The sequence below is a fragment of the Leptodactylus fuscus genome, chromosome 1, assembly GCF_031893055.1.
Source record: "Leptodactylus fuscus isolate aLepFus1 chromosome 1, aLepFus1.hap2, whole genome shotgun sequence".
Taxonomy (NCBI): Eukaryota; Metazoa; Chordata; class Amphibia; order Anura; family Leptodactylidae; genus Leptodactylus; species Leptodactylus fuscus.
Window position 1 is genome coordinate 141,543,181 of NC_134265.1, and position 16,264 is coordinate 141,559,444.

General features: G+C 39.2%; 1 protein-coding gene across 1 annotated transcript in view; it reads right to left on the bottom strand.

Annotated features, from left to right (window-relative positions):
• Positions 1-16,264, bottom strand: part of ERCC6L2 (ERCC excision repair 6 like 2) — a 104,206-nt gene that overhangs the window by 17,551 nt on the left and 70,391 nt on the right. The window lies entirely within an intron of this gene.

Consider the following 16,264-nt stretch of genomic DNA (forward strand, 5'->3'; position numbering starts at 1 on the left):
AGTAGTAGGTGAGAAGAACTTACACACTTGTCTTGAAAAAGTAGCAACTTATTCTATAGTTACCCGGGTTTATATATGTAAGATAGTATTAGCGGATTTAATTTCCTCCTTGCATTAAAATTCAGTAACACATTTCAAGCATTGATCAGTAAATGTATTGATAGATACAGTTATTTCTAGGTGAGCTCCATTTACTTTTCCCATATTTACTATTAATCCAAGCCTACCACTGAAGGTCTTGCATATGTTAGAAGAGACCTCACTAACTGCAGAAATGAGATACTGAACATTGCAGAGAGAACAAAAACTTTTGTCCAGGTGACATACCAACATAACATCCAGGGGTAATAGACCTGTTACCCTGGGATATTATGTTGGTATGTCACCTGGACATACAAACAGATCTATGGTACAAAAAAAAGCAATAGTGATATACGCAGAAGAGAAAGGAAGTAGACTATTTTTTATTATATACGTCATTTTGTTATAGATGGTATTAACTCATGCAGTCTTTTTTTAAATTTTAATTGATGTATAGATCTACACTATTTCCTATAGTCAACCTGCTCAGTTTTCACATCATGAATCTATATGCATATTTATGTCTACCACATGTAAGCTTCAATAGGAACATAGTAAAGAAAGGACTGGGAGCCTTCAAAAACGAGATAAAGGTAATGTGATGTTTTTACCACACAGTGAATACCATAAAATTAAAGGGTCTCTATCATTTTAAGCTAAGCACATACTCACATAGCCTTTAGAAAGGCTATTCCACACCTACCTTTTGTATGTAAATCTACTCAGTAGTGTTTGAATAAGTCCATTCTTATTCATATGCTAATGAGCTTCCACCGTGCACCGGAAATGTCTCTGTGCACTGTCTGCTCTATGTGTATGTATAGCAGAGGCTGCTGTGCTGAGGACTCATCTTTGCTATACATACACATAGAGCAGACTGTGATCATAGACACTTCTGGTGCATGGTCTAAGCTCATTAACATATGAATAAAAACAGACTTATTCAAACACTACTGAGGCGATTTACATACAAAAGGTATGTGTGAATTAGCCTTTCTAAAGACTATGCAAGGATGTGCTTACGTAAAAATGACTTTCCCAATGATAGATCCCCTTTAAAACAAAAAAAGGAGTGATTTCATTTTGTCCAGTTCCATCCTGTTTATATTTTTCTAGCTTTCATACTTGATATGAAATAATTATATTTCAAAATATGGTTCGGGAAAGGGTGCTTTTTAATGCCTGAAAGTATGACTTGTTCTGCATAAAAATAAGACTTGGAAGGCAAACAAAATTATTAGTAAGAAGCAGTAAGGGGTTAGCACCTTTTACTATCTGCTGACTGCCATGGCAAGTGCCTCACATTGGCAGTGATTGGTCTAACCAGACATTGAAAACTTTAGACACAAAAACAGATGAACCCCTTATAGTTTAAAGTCTGGACAAAATAGTTCCAAAGGACATTGGAAAAGCCAATTACTCCATTTTTTTTAAATTATTCCCATGACACCATAATACAGTAGTCCAGAAATAGTGGCCTAGGAGCCGCATGTGGCCTATAAACTCCCTACTGTGTGCCTTGAGTTATAACTATACATACTGGTAATTTACTTTATTGCAGACCTATTATAACCAAACAATAGCAGTTTGGGTAATGAAGTACAAGAGTAAAATTTCAGAGGGCACTGAAAAACAGATGCCCTGTAAAGAACTACATTGCTAATATGTTTACGTGGTCCCATATATTTCAATAGCAAAATAATAACCAATAATAGTGCCCATAATAGTGCAATATTCTGGTCATTTCTACTCTAAATAGATACACAGAGGTTAAAATGTAATCCAATAGGTATGTTCAAATATCAGACATTGTAACTGCTTGATATATAACCAGTCTAATCTTGCCAAGTATTTTCATATCTTTAATAGGCTCTAACTTTAGTCCTTTTTAAAAGTATAGCACAAGAAGTAACAATGCGCCTTATTTACACATCTGTTCAAACAAAAGAACAGAAAACACTTATTGGAATAACATCCAAATCCTGTAAAATTAGAAAGTCACTCACTTACTTGTCTCTGCAAAGAAAAAAGAAAACCTAAATGGCTATAAAAACATGTATTGTAAATAAGTCAACACAGATGGCATCTGGAACGCAAAAGAATAAAAAAAATCTTTTAATTGCATTTGTGAAAACATGTCAAGAAACTCTTGCTCTTTACAATTCAACTGGTCAAGGATTTTTGCCTGAGGATACAAAATGTTACAGTAAACATAATATTGTAAGATTTAATTCTGGTGTAAGCCTCCGGCAACCATGAATTATCCTTGAATTGTCTTAAATCAGCATTCTGGGATCCATGCCAATCAGTTACGAGACCTACCACAAACTCACACTGAAAGAGACTTCATTTAACTGTCTGTTGTGTTCCCGCTGAAAAGAGAACTTTCTAATATCTTCATTTTCAGCGGCCCATTTGACAATTGGTTGCTTGATAAAGAGATCTGTGGACATTATTTTGGATTGTAAATTGCTCATATACAAGACCAATCATCCTAAAACATTATCATTAATTAATTGAATAATATGTGTATCTTGTGTTAGGACAGAAAGAGAAATAATCCCCGCTTTTTACATTTTTAATTACTATTCTCATTAATAAAGACTAACTATATAAACTTACCTTGATACTAGCGCAAGATCAATTTCCCTGCCTCTCTTATCTATTCATCTAATCTATAGAACAATATAGTTTATTTATTTGTGTAGTCCCTGGAAATATTTGCATGTGCTTTCTATTGGAAACCGTCAACAAGTAGGCAAGTCATTTTGAGTTGATCTTATTATGAACATTGAAACCTAAAATTGTTATTAATACTAGGGATGTTCAATAAGTTGTGTTCATAAATATGATACAACTAGCTGGTACCCGCGACTTCGTCTGCGGTGATTGTAGCAGTGGGTATATACAGGCGCGGGTAAGGTTTTCGTAGTGTGTATAAGGTATGGGATATGAAATGTAACTTTGTATCTTGTTTTTGCTGTTATCAGAGAATACGTGAGACTTTTGTGTTGAAGTTAATTTGTATTAGAGCTGCTATACGGTGTTGTGAGAAACTTTACATAGTGACTTTGGGACAGAAGTATTTGAAGTTAACCCTTTCCCGCCGATGGTATTTTTTGATTTTCGTTTTTGACTCCCCTCCTTCTAAACCCCATAACTTTTTTATTTCTCCGCTCCCAGAGTCATATGAGGTCTTAATTTTTCCTGGGACAAATTTTTCTTCATGATGCCACCATTATTTATTCTATATAATGTACTGGGAAGCAGGGAAAAATTCTGAATGGGGTGGATTTGAAGAAAAAATGCATTTCTGCGACATTCTTACGGGCTTTGGTTTTACGGCGTTCACTGTGCAACCAAAATAACCTGTCCCCTGTATTCTGTGTTTCGTTACGATTCCAGGGATACCAAATTTATATGGTTTTAGTTACATTTTGACCCCTTAAAAAAATCCAAAACTGTGTTAAAAAATTATTTTTTGAAAAGTCGCCATATTCCGACAGCCGTAACTTTTTTATACGTGCGTGTACGGGGATGTATAGGGCGTCTTTTTTTGCGGGACCGGGTGTACTTTGTAGTTCTACCATTTTCAGGAAATGTTATTGCTTTGATCACTTTTTATTAAATTTTTTATCAGAATCAAAACAGTGAAAAAATGGCGGTTTGTCACTTTTGACCATTTTTCCCGCTACGGCGTTTACCGAACAGGAAAAATATTTGTATAGCTTTGTAGAGCGGGCGATTTCGGACGTGGGGATACCTAACATGTATGTGTTTCACAGTTTTTAACTACTTTTATATGTGTTCTAGGGAAAGGGGGGTGATTTGAATTTTTAATCCTTTTTATTTTTTTTATATTTTTTTTTTACTTTTTTTTAAACTTTTTTTTTTTGCATTTATTAGACCTCCTAGAGGTATTGACATGGGTGGGGGGTGTCGCGGATTGTCAGAGCGGTGGGGGTCGGCAAACATGGCTGCTCGGGAGCGTTAAAGAGCGCCTCCTGGAGTATCGTTAAGGTGAGGGGCAAAGTGGTAAAGTATATGTATATGAGATTGTGTGGGGTTAGGGGCGAGGCTGGAGAGGGCAATATGAATTTTGTGGCTTGCTATGGTCCAAAGTGTGTGAGATTGCAGAGATGGTGGTGTGAGTTTGGGTTTTGTGGGGGTCCTGGCACAAACGTATGTGCGCTATTGTGATGAAAAGTAGCCTATTATTTAATCGGGTGTATTAACTATGTTTGTGGAAAATTTCAGCCAAATCGGTGGAGCGGTTTTTCCGTGATTGAGGAACAAACATCCGAACATGCAAACATCCAAACACACAAACCCACAAACTCACAAACTTTCACATTTATAATATTAATAGGATACAATAGAGTGCCCTCTATTGGGCTGCATGACTGACGCACTGTCTTCCTAATTACATCATGGAAGACAGATTTGCATATTCTTCCCATGTTCCTTTGCACAGTGGAGCGCAAATGGCGTAATAAGACTCCACACAGCAAATTCGTGGTCTCTCCCTAAGGAGTGACGATATCCCCTTAACCCTGACTAGAAGTCTCTCACCTCTCACCAAGTCAGTCTTCTCTGTGCCGGGCTGATGAGATGCAATAACATCGAAAACAGCTGTCCTTGGCTGAGAGACTGTACTTGGTAAAATCCCACATCATTGCAGCAAAGGCCTCTGGAAGGTCGGGCATGATGTTAACGGGAGCGCCCTCTATTGGGCTGCATGACTGAGGCACTGTCTTCCTAATTACATCATGGGAAGAATATGCAAATCTGACTTCCATGATGTAATTAGGATGCCAGTGCCTCAAGTATGTACACCAATAGAGGGCGCTGACTGAGAATGTGCAAGTCTGTCCTCCATGATGTAATTAGGAAGACAAGCAAGCCTATAGAGGGTGCTCCCTTTAACATCATGCCGACCTTCTCAGAGGCCTTTGTTTGCAATGATGTTGGGATTATACCAGATACAGTCTTCTCAGCATGAGGTTAAAGGGAGCGCCCTCTATAGACTTGCTTGACTGAGACTCTGTCTTCCTAATTACATCATGGAGGACAGACTTGCACATTCTCAGTCAGCGCCCTCTATTGGTGTGCATACTTGAGGCACTGGCATCCTAATTACATCATAGAAGTCAGATTTGCATATTCTTCCCATGTTCCTTTGCAGTGGAGCGCTCATGGCTTAATAAGACTCCATACACCTATATGGTGGTCTCTCCCTATGCAGTGACGATATCCCCTTAATTACATTATGAAAGACAGATTTGCATATTCTTCCCATAATTATGAAAATAACATCTTGATTGAACTTTCTACTTTTCACTGTAATCCTCATTGATTTCAACACACTTATTCCACTTCACCTCCAGTGATTGGATGCCCTCAGAATAGAAGGAGACTCCTTCCTGCTGCAGGAACCCTGTTACTGCCTAAAATCATTGTCCATGCGGAAATTTCTTCAGGTTATGAAAGAGAAAATAATCACTTGGAGCCAGGTCTGGACCACAGGGTGGATGGTTAAGCTCCATTAAGTCACATTTTCTGATACAAGATTGTGATTTGTGAGACTTGTGAGATGGTGCATTGTTGTGAAGCAGCAACACACCTGCCGACAGCTTCCCCCGGCACTTCTCTTTTAACGCCTCAAGTAATTCCTTCACTGCTGTGTGGCATGAATTCTAGTAATAAAACACCTTCTGTATCCCGAAAAACTGTTGCTAAGACCTTTCCAGCTGGACCTTTCAAAGCATGGACTCTTGTTTGGTCTCGAGATCATCGTAGTGGACCCATGTTTCATCCCCCCTGTAATAACCAGAAAATAACCAGGAAATCCTGGATTTTCTCTAAGCATATCTAAATTCTCTTGTCTAAATTGTTGGCGACATTTAGTTTTTTTCTCAAGTGTCAAGATTCGTGGCACCCACCAGGAACTGACCTTTGTCATCATCAAATCATCATGAATGATGCAGGAAACCGCGCCAATTGAAACACCTAATTCATAAGCTATAATACTGACTTTGACCTGATGATCTTCAAAAATCATGGCCTCCACTTTATAGCACATTTCCTCTGAAGATGCTTTAACAGGTCACACTGAATGGGAGTCTTCTTCAATTGATTCCCTACCACATTTAAACTGCAAGGCCAAAAACTTTACTTGCTAGTAGGAAGGTGCATCATCACCATATACAGCCTCATCCCTTCATGGATTTCTTTAAGTTCCTTGTAAAGGAAAAAATGAAGCCTAATCAAAGAACAATGCTCCAAATCCCCCAATTTCTTTGCAGACCCTCACTGTACTGCACTTGCCATCCTGTCACCTCCAGTGCTACCATCAGACTGAACTGCTACTGTGTACGTTGCCTGTCTAAATATATGTCTCGACCTGCACAGCCAAGCTTAGCTTTATAACACTGACAGAACACACTGAGGTAGATAACTTATTGAGCACACTTCGTAGTGATTGTGTTGCCAATATTCGTGTGAACGTGTAAATGTGGTTGTCACCTGAAGCAACTATAACAACTTGTACCACAGAATTAAAGCCTCATACAGCTAAAAAATATACATTAATATATAGCACCTGACATTACATGTTGGAAAATTGGTGCCTTGCCCATATTTATTGGACCAGATTGTTACATTAAGCTTAAATTACCTTTATTCGAAATTCTATAATTACATTTAATTAAATTTCATTATGGGCGTTTACCATCAAACCTGTTCTTTTATAACATTTATATCTAAAAATTTATTTCATGTGTCATATATACATAAAAAAATGTATACAATATCCTATTAATATTATAAATGTGAAAGTTTGTGAGTTTGGATGTTTGTGGGTTTGTGTGTTCGGATGTTTGTTAGTCAATCACGCAAAACCCGCTTGACCGATTTGGCTGAAATTTTCCACAAACATAGTTAATACACCCCATTGCGCAATAGGCTACTTTTCGTCACAATAGCGCACATACGTTTTTCCCAGGACCCCCACAAACCCCAAACTCACATCACTATCTCTGCAATCTCACACACTTTGGACCCCGATTTGGCTGAAATTTTCCACAAACATAGTCCCTACACTCGATTGCGCAATAGGCTACTTTTCGTCACAATAGCGCACATACGTTTTTCCCAGGACCCTTTGGATGTTCGGATCTTTGGCGGTCAATCACGCAAAAACCGCTCCACCGATTTGGCTGAAATTTTCCACAAACATAGTCCCTACACTCGATTGCGCAATAGGCTACTTTTCGTCACAATAGCACACATACGTTTTTCCCAGGACCCCCACAAAACCCAAACTCACATCACTATCTCTGCAATCTCACACACTTTGGACCATAGCAAGCCACAAAATTCATATTACCCCCTACAGCAGAGGTCAGCAACCCCTGGCACACAAGCCAAGAGTGGCACTCCTGCTATATTTCACTGGCATGTCAGCAGCACAGGACCTGCAAGAGTTAAATGAAGTCTCTGCTAGAGCTGAGGCATAAGGACACTCCCCTTTGCGAGGTGTGGAGGAAACCCAGGGGGTGGAGCTTAATCCCTCAAGTCTCTGCCTGCTATAGTGATAGCTCCTGCCGAAGCTGCTAGCAAACTGAAAGTAAGAAGCACACAGCTCCCTTCCTTTAGTTCCTATTCTCATTAATGTCAGGCATGGGGTTATTAGTTTAGTGTTAGTAACTCCATGTACCTCACATTAATAGGAATAAACCCCATCATGTCCCTCATATTAACCCCTGTGTGCCCCATATAAAGGTTACAAATATGCGAGACATATGGAGGTACTAATAAAAGACCTCAGTAATGAAGATACTTAATTATTACCTCCAAGTCTCTCACATATCAGTAACTAGAGATGAGCGAGTACTGTTGGGATCAGCCAATCCGAACAGCACGCTCCATAAAAATGAATGGATGCACCTGGTACTTCCGCTTGGACGTAGCCAGCGCGCTTAACCCCCCGCGTGCCGGCTACGTCCATTCATTTCTATGCGAGCGTGCTGTTCGGATCGGCTGATCCGAACAGTACTCGCTCATCTCTATCAGTAACTCTTACACTGGGGTTAATGTGAGGGACATGATGGGGTTAATTGCTATTAATAAGAGGCACATGGAGTTACTAAACTGTCATGCACAGGGCCAGACTTTATGTGGCTGCTCGAGAGTATCCTGTGCCCAAAACTTACATGTACTGGCGGAAAATAACAAATCATACAATGTCGTATATCGAAGTATATTAACCTGAAATACCTCTGTCCCAAAGACACTATGTACAGTTTATACCAACACCGTATAGCGGCTGAAATACAAATTACATTCAACACAAAAGTCTCATGTGCTCTCAGAATTACAGCAACAACAAGATACACAGTTACATTTTATATCCCATACCTTATACACAGTACGAAAACCTTACCCGCGCCTGTATATACCCACTTCTACAATCACCGCAGACGAAGTCGCGGGTACCAGCTAGTATATATACATATATATATATATATATATATATATATATACATACAGTCCTATGAAAAAGTTTGGGCACCCCTATTAATCTTAATCATTTTTAGTTCTAAATATTTTGGTGTTTGCAACAGCCATTTCAGTTTGATATATCTAATAACTGATGGACACGGTAATATTTCAGGATTGAAATGAGGTTTATTGTACTAACAGAAAATGCGCAATATGCATTAAACCAAGATTTGACCGGTGCAAAAGTATGGGCACCTCAACAGAAAAGTGACATTAATATTTAGTACATCCTCCTTTTGCAAAGATAACAGCCTCTAGTCACTTCCTGTAGCTTTTAATCAGTTCCTGGATCCTGGATAAAGGTATTTTGGACAAACAATTCAAGTTCAGTTAAGTTAGATGGTCGCCGAGCATGGACAGCCCGCTTCAAATCATCCCACAGATGTTCAATGATATTCAGGTCTGGGGACTGGGATGGCCATTCCAGAACATTGTAATTGTTCCTCTGCATGAATGCCTGAGGATTTGGAGCGGTGTTTTGGATCATTGTCTTGCTGAAATATCCATCCCCGGCGTAACTTCAACTTCGTCACTGATTCTTAAACATTATTCTCAAGAATCTGCTGATACTGAGTGGAATCCATGCGACCCTCAACTTTAACAAGATTCCCGATGCCGGCATTGGCCACACAGCCCCAAAGCATGATGGAACCTCCACCAAATTTTACAGTGGGTAGCATGTGTTTTTCTTGGAATGCTGTTTCTTTTTGGACGCCATGCATAACGCCTTTTTTTATAACCAAACAACTCAATTTTTGTTTCCAAAATGAAGCTGCCTTGTCCAAATGTGCTTTTTCATACCTCAGGCAACTCTATTTGTGGCGTACGTGCAGAAACGGCTTCTTTCTCATCACTCTCCCATACAGCTTCTATTTGTGCAAAGTGTGCTGTATAGTTGACCGATGCACAGTGACACCATCTGCAGCAAGATGATGCTGCAGCTCTTTGGAGGTGGTCTGTGGATTGTCCTTGACTGTTCTCACCATTCTTCTTCTCTGCCTTTCTGATATTTTTCTTGGCCTGCCACTTCTGGGCTTAACAAGAACTGTCCCTGTGGTCTTCCATTTCCTTACTATGTTCCTCACAGTGGAAACTGACAGGTTAAATCTCTGAGACAGCTTTTTGTATCCTTCCGCTGAACAACTATGTTGAACAATCTTTGTTTTCAGATCATTTGAGAGTTGTTTTGAGTAGCCCATGATGCCACTCTTCAGAGGAGATTCAAATAGTAGAACAACTTGCAATTGGCCACCTTAAATACCTTTTCTCATGATTGGATACACCTGGCTATGAAGTTCAAAGCTCACTGAGGTTACAAAACCAATTTTGTGCTTCAGTAAGTCAGTAAAAAGTAGTTAGGAGTATTCAAATCAATAAAATGATAAGGGTGCCCATACTTTTGCACCGGTCAAATTTTGGTTTAATGCATATTGCGCATTTTCTGTTAGTACAATAAACCTCATTTCAATCCTGAAATATTACCGTGTCCATCAGTTATTAGATATATCAAACTGAAATGGCTGTTGCAAACACCAAAATATTTAGAACTAAAAATGATTAAGATTAATAGGGGTGCCCAAACTTTTTCATAGGACTGTATCTAATAACTGATGGACACAGTAATATTTCAGAATTGAAATGAGGTTTATTGTACTAACAGAAAATGTGCAATATGCATTAAACCAAAATTTGACCGGTGCAAAAGTATGGGCACCTCAACAGAAAAGTGACATTAATATTTAGTACATCCTCCTTTTGCAAAGATAACGGCCTCTAGTCGCTTCCTGTAGCTTTTAATCAGTTCCTGGATCCTGGATGAAGGGATTTTGGACCATTCCTCTTTACAAAACAATTCAAGTTCAGTTAAGTCTGATGGTCGCCGAGCATGGACAGCTCGCTTCAAATCATCCCAAAGATGTTCAATGATATTCAGGTCTGGGGACTGGGATGGCCATTCCAGAACATTGTAATTGTTCCTCTGCATGAATGCTTGAGTTGATTTGGAGCGGTGTTTTGGATCATTGTCTTGCTGAAATATCCATCCCCGGCGTAACTTCAACTTCGTCACTGATTCTTGAACATTAGTCTCAAGAATCTGCTGATACTGAGTGGAATCCATGCGACCCTCAACTTTAACAAGATTCCCGGTGCCGGCATTGGCCACGCAGCCCCAAAGCATGATGGAACCTCCACCAAATATTACAGTGGATAGCAAGTGTTTTTCTTGGAATGCTGTTTTTTTTGGACGCCATGCATGACACTTTTTTGTATGACCAAACAACTCAATCCTTGTTTCATCAGTCCACAGGACCTTCTTCAAAAATGAAGCTGGCTTGTCCAAATGTGCTTTTGCGTACCTCAGGCGACTCTGTTTGTGGCATGCTTGCAGAACCGGCTTCTTTCTCATCACTCTCCCATACAGCTTCTCCTTGTGCAAAGTGTGCTGTATTGTTGACTGATGCACAGTGACACCATCTGCAGCAAGATGATGCTGCAGCTCTTTGGAGGTGGTCTGTGGATTGTCCTTGACTGTTCTCACCATTCTTCTTCTCTGCCTTTCTGATATTTTTCTTGGCCTGCCACTTCTGGGCTTAACAAGAACTGTCCCTGTGGTCTTCCATTTCCTTACTATGTTCCTCACAGTGGAAACTGACAGGTTAAATCTCTGAGACAACTTTTTGTATCCTTCCCCTGAACAACTATGTTGAACAATCTTTGTTTTCAGATCATTTGAGGGCGGGCTGTCCATGTTCGGCGACCATCAAACTTAACTGAACTTGAATTGTTTTGTAAAGAGGAATGGCCCAAAATACCTCCATCCAGGATCCAGGAACTGATTAAAAGCTACAGGAAGCGACTAGAGGCTGTTATCTTTGTAAAAGGAGGATCTACTAAATAGTAATGTCACTTTTCTGTTGAGGTGCCCATACTTTTGCATCGGTCAAATTTTGGTTTAATGCATATTGCACATTTTCTGTTACTACAATAAACCTCATTTCAATTCTGAAATATTACTGTGTCCATCAGTTATTAGATACAGTCCTATGAAAAAGTTTGGGCACCCCTATTAATCTTAATCATTTTTTGTTCTAAATATTTTGGTGTTTGCAACAGCCATTTCAGTTTGATATATCTAATAACTGATGGACACAGTAATATTTCAGGATTGAAATGAGGTTTATTGTACTAACAGAAAATGTGCAATATGCATTAAACCAAAATTTGACCGATGCAAAAGTATGGGCACCCTTATCATTTTATTGATTTGAATTCCCCTAACTACTTTTTACTGACTTACTGAAGCACAAAATTGGTTTTGTAACCTCAGTGAGCTTTGAACTTCATAGCCAGATGTATCCAATCATAAGAAAAGGTATTTAAGGTGGCCAATTGCAAGTTGATCTCCTATTTGAATCTCCTCTGAAGAGTGGCATCATGGGCTACTCAAAACAACTCTCAAATGATCTGAAAACAAAGATTGTTCAACATAGTTGTTCAGGGGAAGGATACAAAAAGTTGTCTCAGAGATTTAACCTGTCAGTTTCCACTGTGAGGAACATAGTAAGGAAATGGAAGACCACAGGGACAGTTCTTGTTAAGCCCAGAAGTGGCAGGCCAAGAAAAATATCAGAAAGGCAGAGAAGAAGAATGGTGAGAACAGTCAAGGACAATCCACAGACCACCTCCAAAGAGCTGCAGCATCATCTTGCTGCAGATGGTGTCACTGTGCATCGGTCAACTATACAGCGCACTTTGCACAAGGAGAAGCTGTATGGGAGAGTGATGAGAAAGAAGCCGTTTCTGCACGTACGCCACAAATAGAGTTGCCTGAGGTATGAAAAAGCACATTTGGACAAGGCAGCTTCATTTTGGAAACAAAAATTGAGTTGTTTGGTTATAAAAAAAGGCGTTATGCATGGCGTCCAAAAAGAAACAGCATTCCAAGAAAAACACATGCTACCCACTGTAAAATTTGGTGGAGGTTCCATCATGCTTTGGGGCTGTGTGGCCAATGCCGGCATCGGGAATCTTGTTAAAGTTGAGAGTCGCATGGATTCCACTCAGTATCAGCAGATTCTTGAGAATAATGTTCAAGAATCAGTGACGAAGTTGAAGTTACGCCGGGGATGGATATTTCAGCAAGACAATGATCCAAAACACCGCTCCAAATCCTCAGGCATTCATGCAGAGGAACAATTACAATGTTCTGGAATGGCCATCCCAGTCCCCAGACCTGAATATCATTGAACATCTGTGGGATGATTTGAAGCGGGCTGTCCATGCTCGGCGACCATCTAACTTAACTGAACTTGAATTGTTTGTCCAAAATACCTTTATCCAGGATCCAGGAACTGATTAAAAGCTACAGGAAGCAACTAGAGGCTGTTATCTTTGCAAAAGGAGGATCTACTAAATATTAATGTCACTTTTCTGTTGAGGTGCCCATACTTTTGCACCGGTCAAATTTTGGTTTAATGCATATTGCACATTTTCTGTTAGTACAATAAACCTCATTTCAATCCTGAAATATTACTGTGTCCATCAGTTATTAGATATATCAAACTGAAATGGCTGTTATAAACACCAAAATATTTAGAACGAAAAATGATTAAGATTAATAGGGGTGCCCAAACTTTTTCATAGGACTGTATATCAAACTGAAATGGCTGCTGCAAACACCAAAATATTTAGAACTAAAAATGATTAAGATTAATAGGGGTGCCCAAACTTTTTCATAGGACTGTATGTATATATATGCACACACACACGCACTTATAACCAGACACACGCCCATAACCACAGAAGAAGATCTGTGGTTAGCCCGCCAAGATGTTTGGAACAACCTTCCTGCAGAGTTCCTTCCAAAACTGTGTGCAAGTGTACCTACAAGAATTTATGGTGTTTTGAAGGCAAAGGGAGGTGTCACAAAATATTGATTTGATTTACATTCAATCATTCACTTCATTTTGTTGATTGACGATTTTTTTTAACCATTTTTACTTTGCAGCATTCTCACTTTCTCCACACCTATGTAAAACCTTTTCACAGTATTGTACATACACACACATGCATATATATCACACACACTGTAAATATAGTGTAGAGAGTCACACATATTAACACAAATCCAATTTATATTAATATGATCCAATTTATTGGATGATTGTTGATTAAATCTATGTCTAAGGCCCAGGTCACATCTGCGTTCGGTATTCCACTTGGAGAGTCCGTATGGGGACCCCCAGAACGGAATACCGAATGCATTGTTAAGCAGTGAGCTTATGAAAGCGCACAGACCCCATAAACTATAATAGGGTCCATGTGATTTCTATGTGGTGTGAAAAGTACTTCATGAACTACTTTCCTCTCTGCATGACTTGATTATAGTCTATGGGGTCCATGTGCTTTCATCAGCTCACCACTTGTGTTTGGTATTCTGTTCGGGGGGGTTCCCATGTGGATTTCCCGAACGGAATACCGAACATAGATATGAACCAGGCCTTAGGGTTTAACAAAAGAGAAAGAAAAAAGAACTGGCTGGGTAAACTGATGTATGTGAACACACCCTAAGGATCGGAGCTCAGTTTTCCTAATACAAATGTCTTTGCAAAGCAGTACCTGCCCGTACAAGTATTTATAAGCATGTTGTTATACACTATATAAGTATCTGACATAATAAAGACTATCGATAGCGTTTCATTTACAGACGCTTTGTTGGAAGCTAGAACAGTGTTTTCAAATGACTGCTGGAACACTGGTGTTCCTTGGAATTTGGTCAGAAGTCCCCAGATCACAGCAATAGCAGAATTATGAATTCAGCTCTGACATAACTCACGACCAAACCAGTCCACATTGTCACCCCTTCATAAGACTTTACAACCCCTTCATAAAGAATTTTGATGAGATACGTTCAGGAATAACTGACTCCAGAAATACAAAAATGAATATTTACAGGCAAACACTGCAAAATAACATATCGGTTGTATATACAGTACCCAGCAGGGCCCTGCGTATGTAATGATGACAGCAAGCTTAGAGCTTTCATTTACACCACACTGCAATAACATAAAGAGGGGTTTACTAATAATCCAGCCTTTACTACAAAGCATCCTGTTATACGTCTGTCACACACCAGCAAAGGAGCCAAATGTCTGTCATCCAGTTTGAAGGATTAAGGTCTTCTTTTATAGTGATACTTGTACCAATTTATAAAAAGTATAGATATGGTTTCTTCGTGCTGACTTCCCTTCGACATCTTGGCTTGAGCGCTTACCACAGAGGTTGCATATGACAGCTGGTAGGAAGCAGAGAGGACTGCAACCTTCCCCCATTTCAGTCGCCACATTTCAGTTGCCATAGTGATTAATCCTGAATTGAATGGTTGTCTTTGTACATTTCTTTTCAGCAAAACTTTATGTAAACTTAAACGAAAATCACGCAACTGATTGAAAAAACTTGTATGTAACTGTCGGGTACAGTACGGAGGTTGTGACCAATAGACCTTGTATATTTAAGTAGTAATGTAATTCTAAGTCAGGGTAAGTTCTTTTTCCATAATGCTTCTCTGGCTCAGATAATTATTCCTGATCTATTCTCTATTGGAAAAAAAATTGTAACACTATACCATCAAGTACATAGAAGAAATGTTGTACTTTCTAAGTGTTACTTTAAGAGTCTGAAAGACTTGCTAGATGTTCTGCATTGTATCCTCATGGCATTATTCTATTTACAGATAATTAGTATTCATGATAATTTATGTACATAGAATATCAGAAAAATAGCAAGTGGCATCCTAGTCATCTAAAGCAGGGCACACACGAACCCCAACACCTTCTTTATCAATCACTGGCCCCCAACAAACGTTGACAACAGTATTTTGCTGATCTTTTATTATAATATCAGTACGAGATTTAAGATGACAGCTCATAAAAGATGACAGTTTCTGGTAGGAAAATTTCAGTAGTAACGACAATCTCTTTTGTATTCCAGTTCCCACACCATATTAAGAAGATGGACGTCATGGAAGGGCTCTCCCGATTAGGATGTCACATTGGGAGCCATCATTACATGGTCTGCCATTCATTACAATACTGTAGTTGGCGTGTAAAACAATATTTCACATGTGGTCACAGCACAGAAAATGTATGATCAGTTGTGGCATCCACCAGATGAATGCTAGTTCTGCTTCGATTTAATAAGAAGTTTATAAAAATATATAATAAAAAGCTACATCTTGATATATAATATCATCTTCATGTGTTAACAATGTCCATTCCATGGCACACAATAAAGTCTACTTGGAATTTCTAGATGAAGCTGCTTTCTGGTTCTAATCATTATTTTGTTTACTTAAATTAGCCAAGCAATAACCATAGTTATTTCTTTCATACACACTTGTCCACACAACGGAAAATGGAGAGGAATTTAAACCAGACATCTCCCTCAGATTCCTCTTCACTATTTGTCCCCTAGTGGTGAAATTCTGACATGGCCTTCTGCTATTGATCAGGCCCAGATGAATTGTCCAATAAGTGGGCTGTCTCAAGCCATGAGCACTAATTTTTTCAGCGTCTGGCCAGTGACTCTGGGACTGATCTACCTCAAAATCAACAGCAGATTC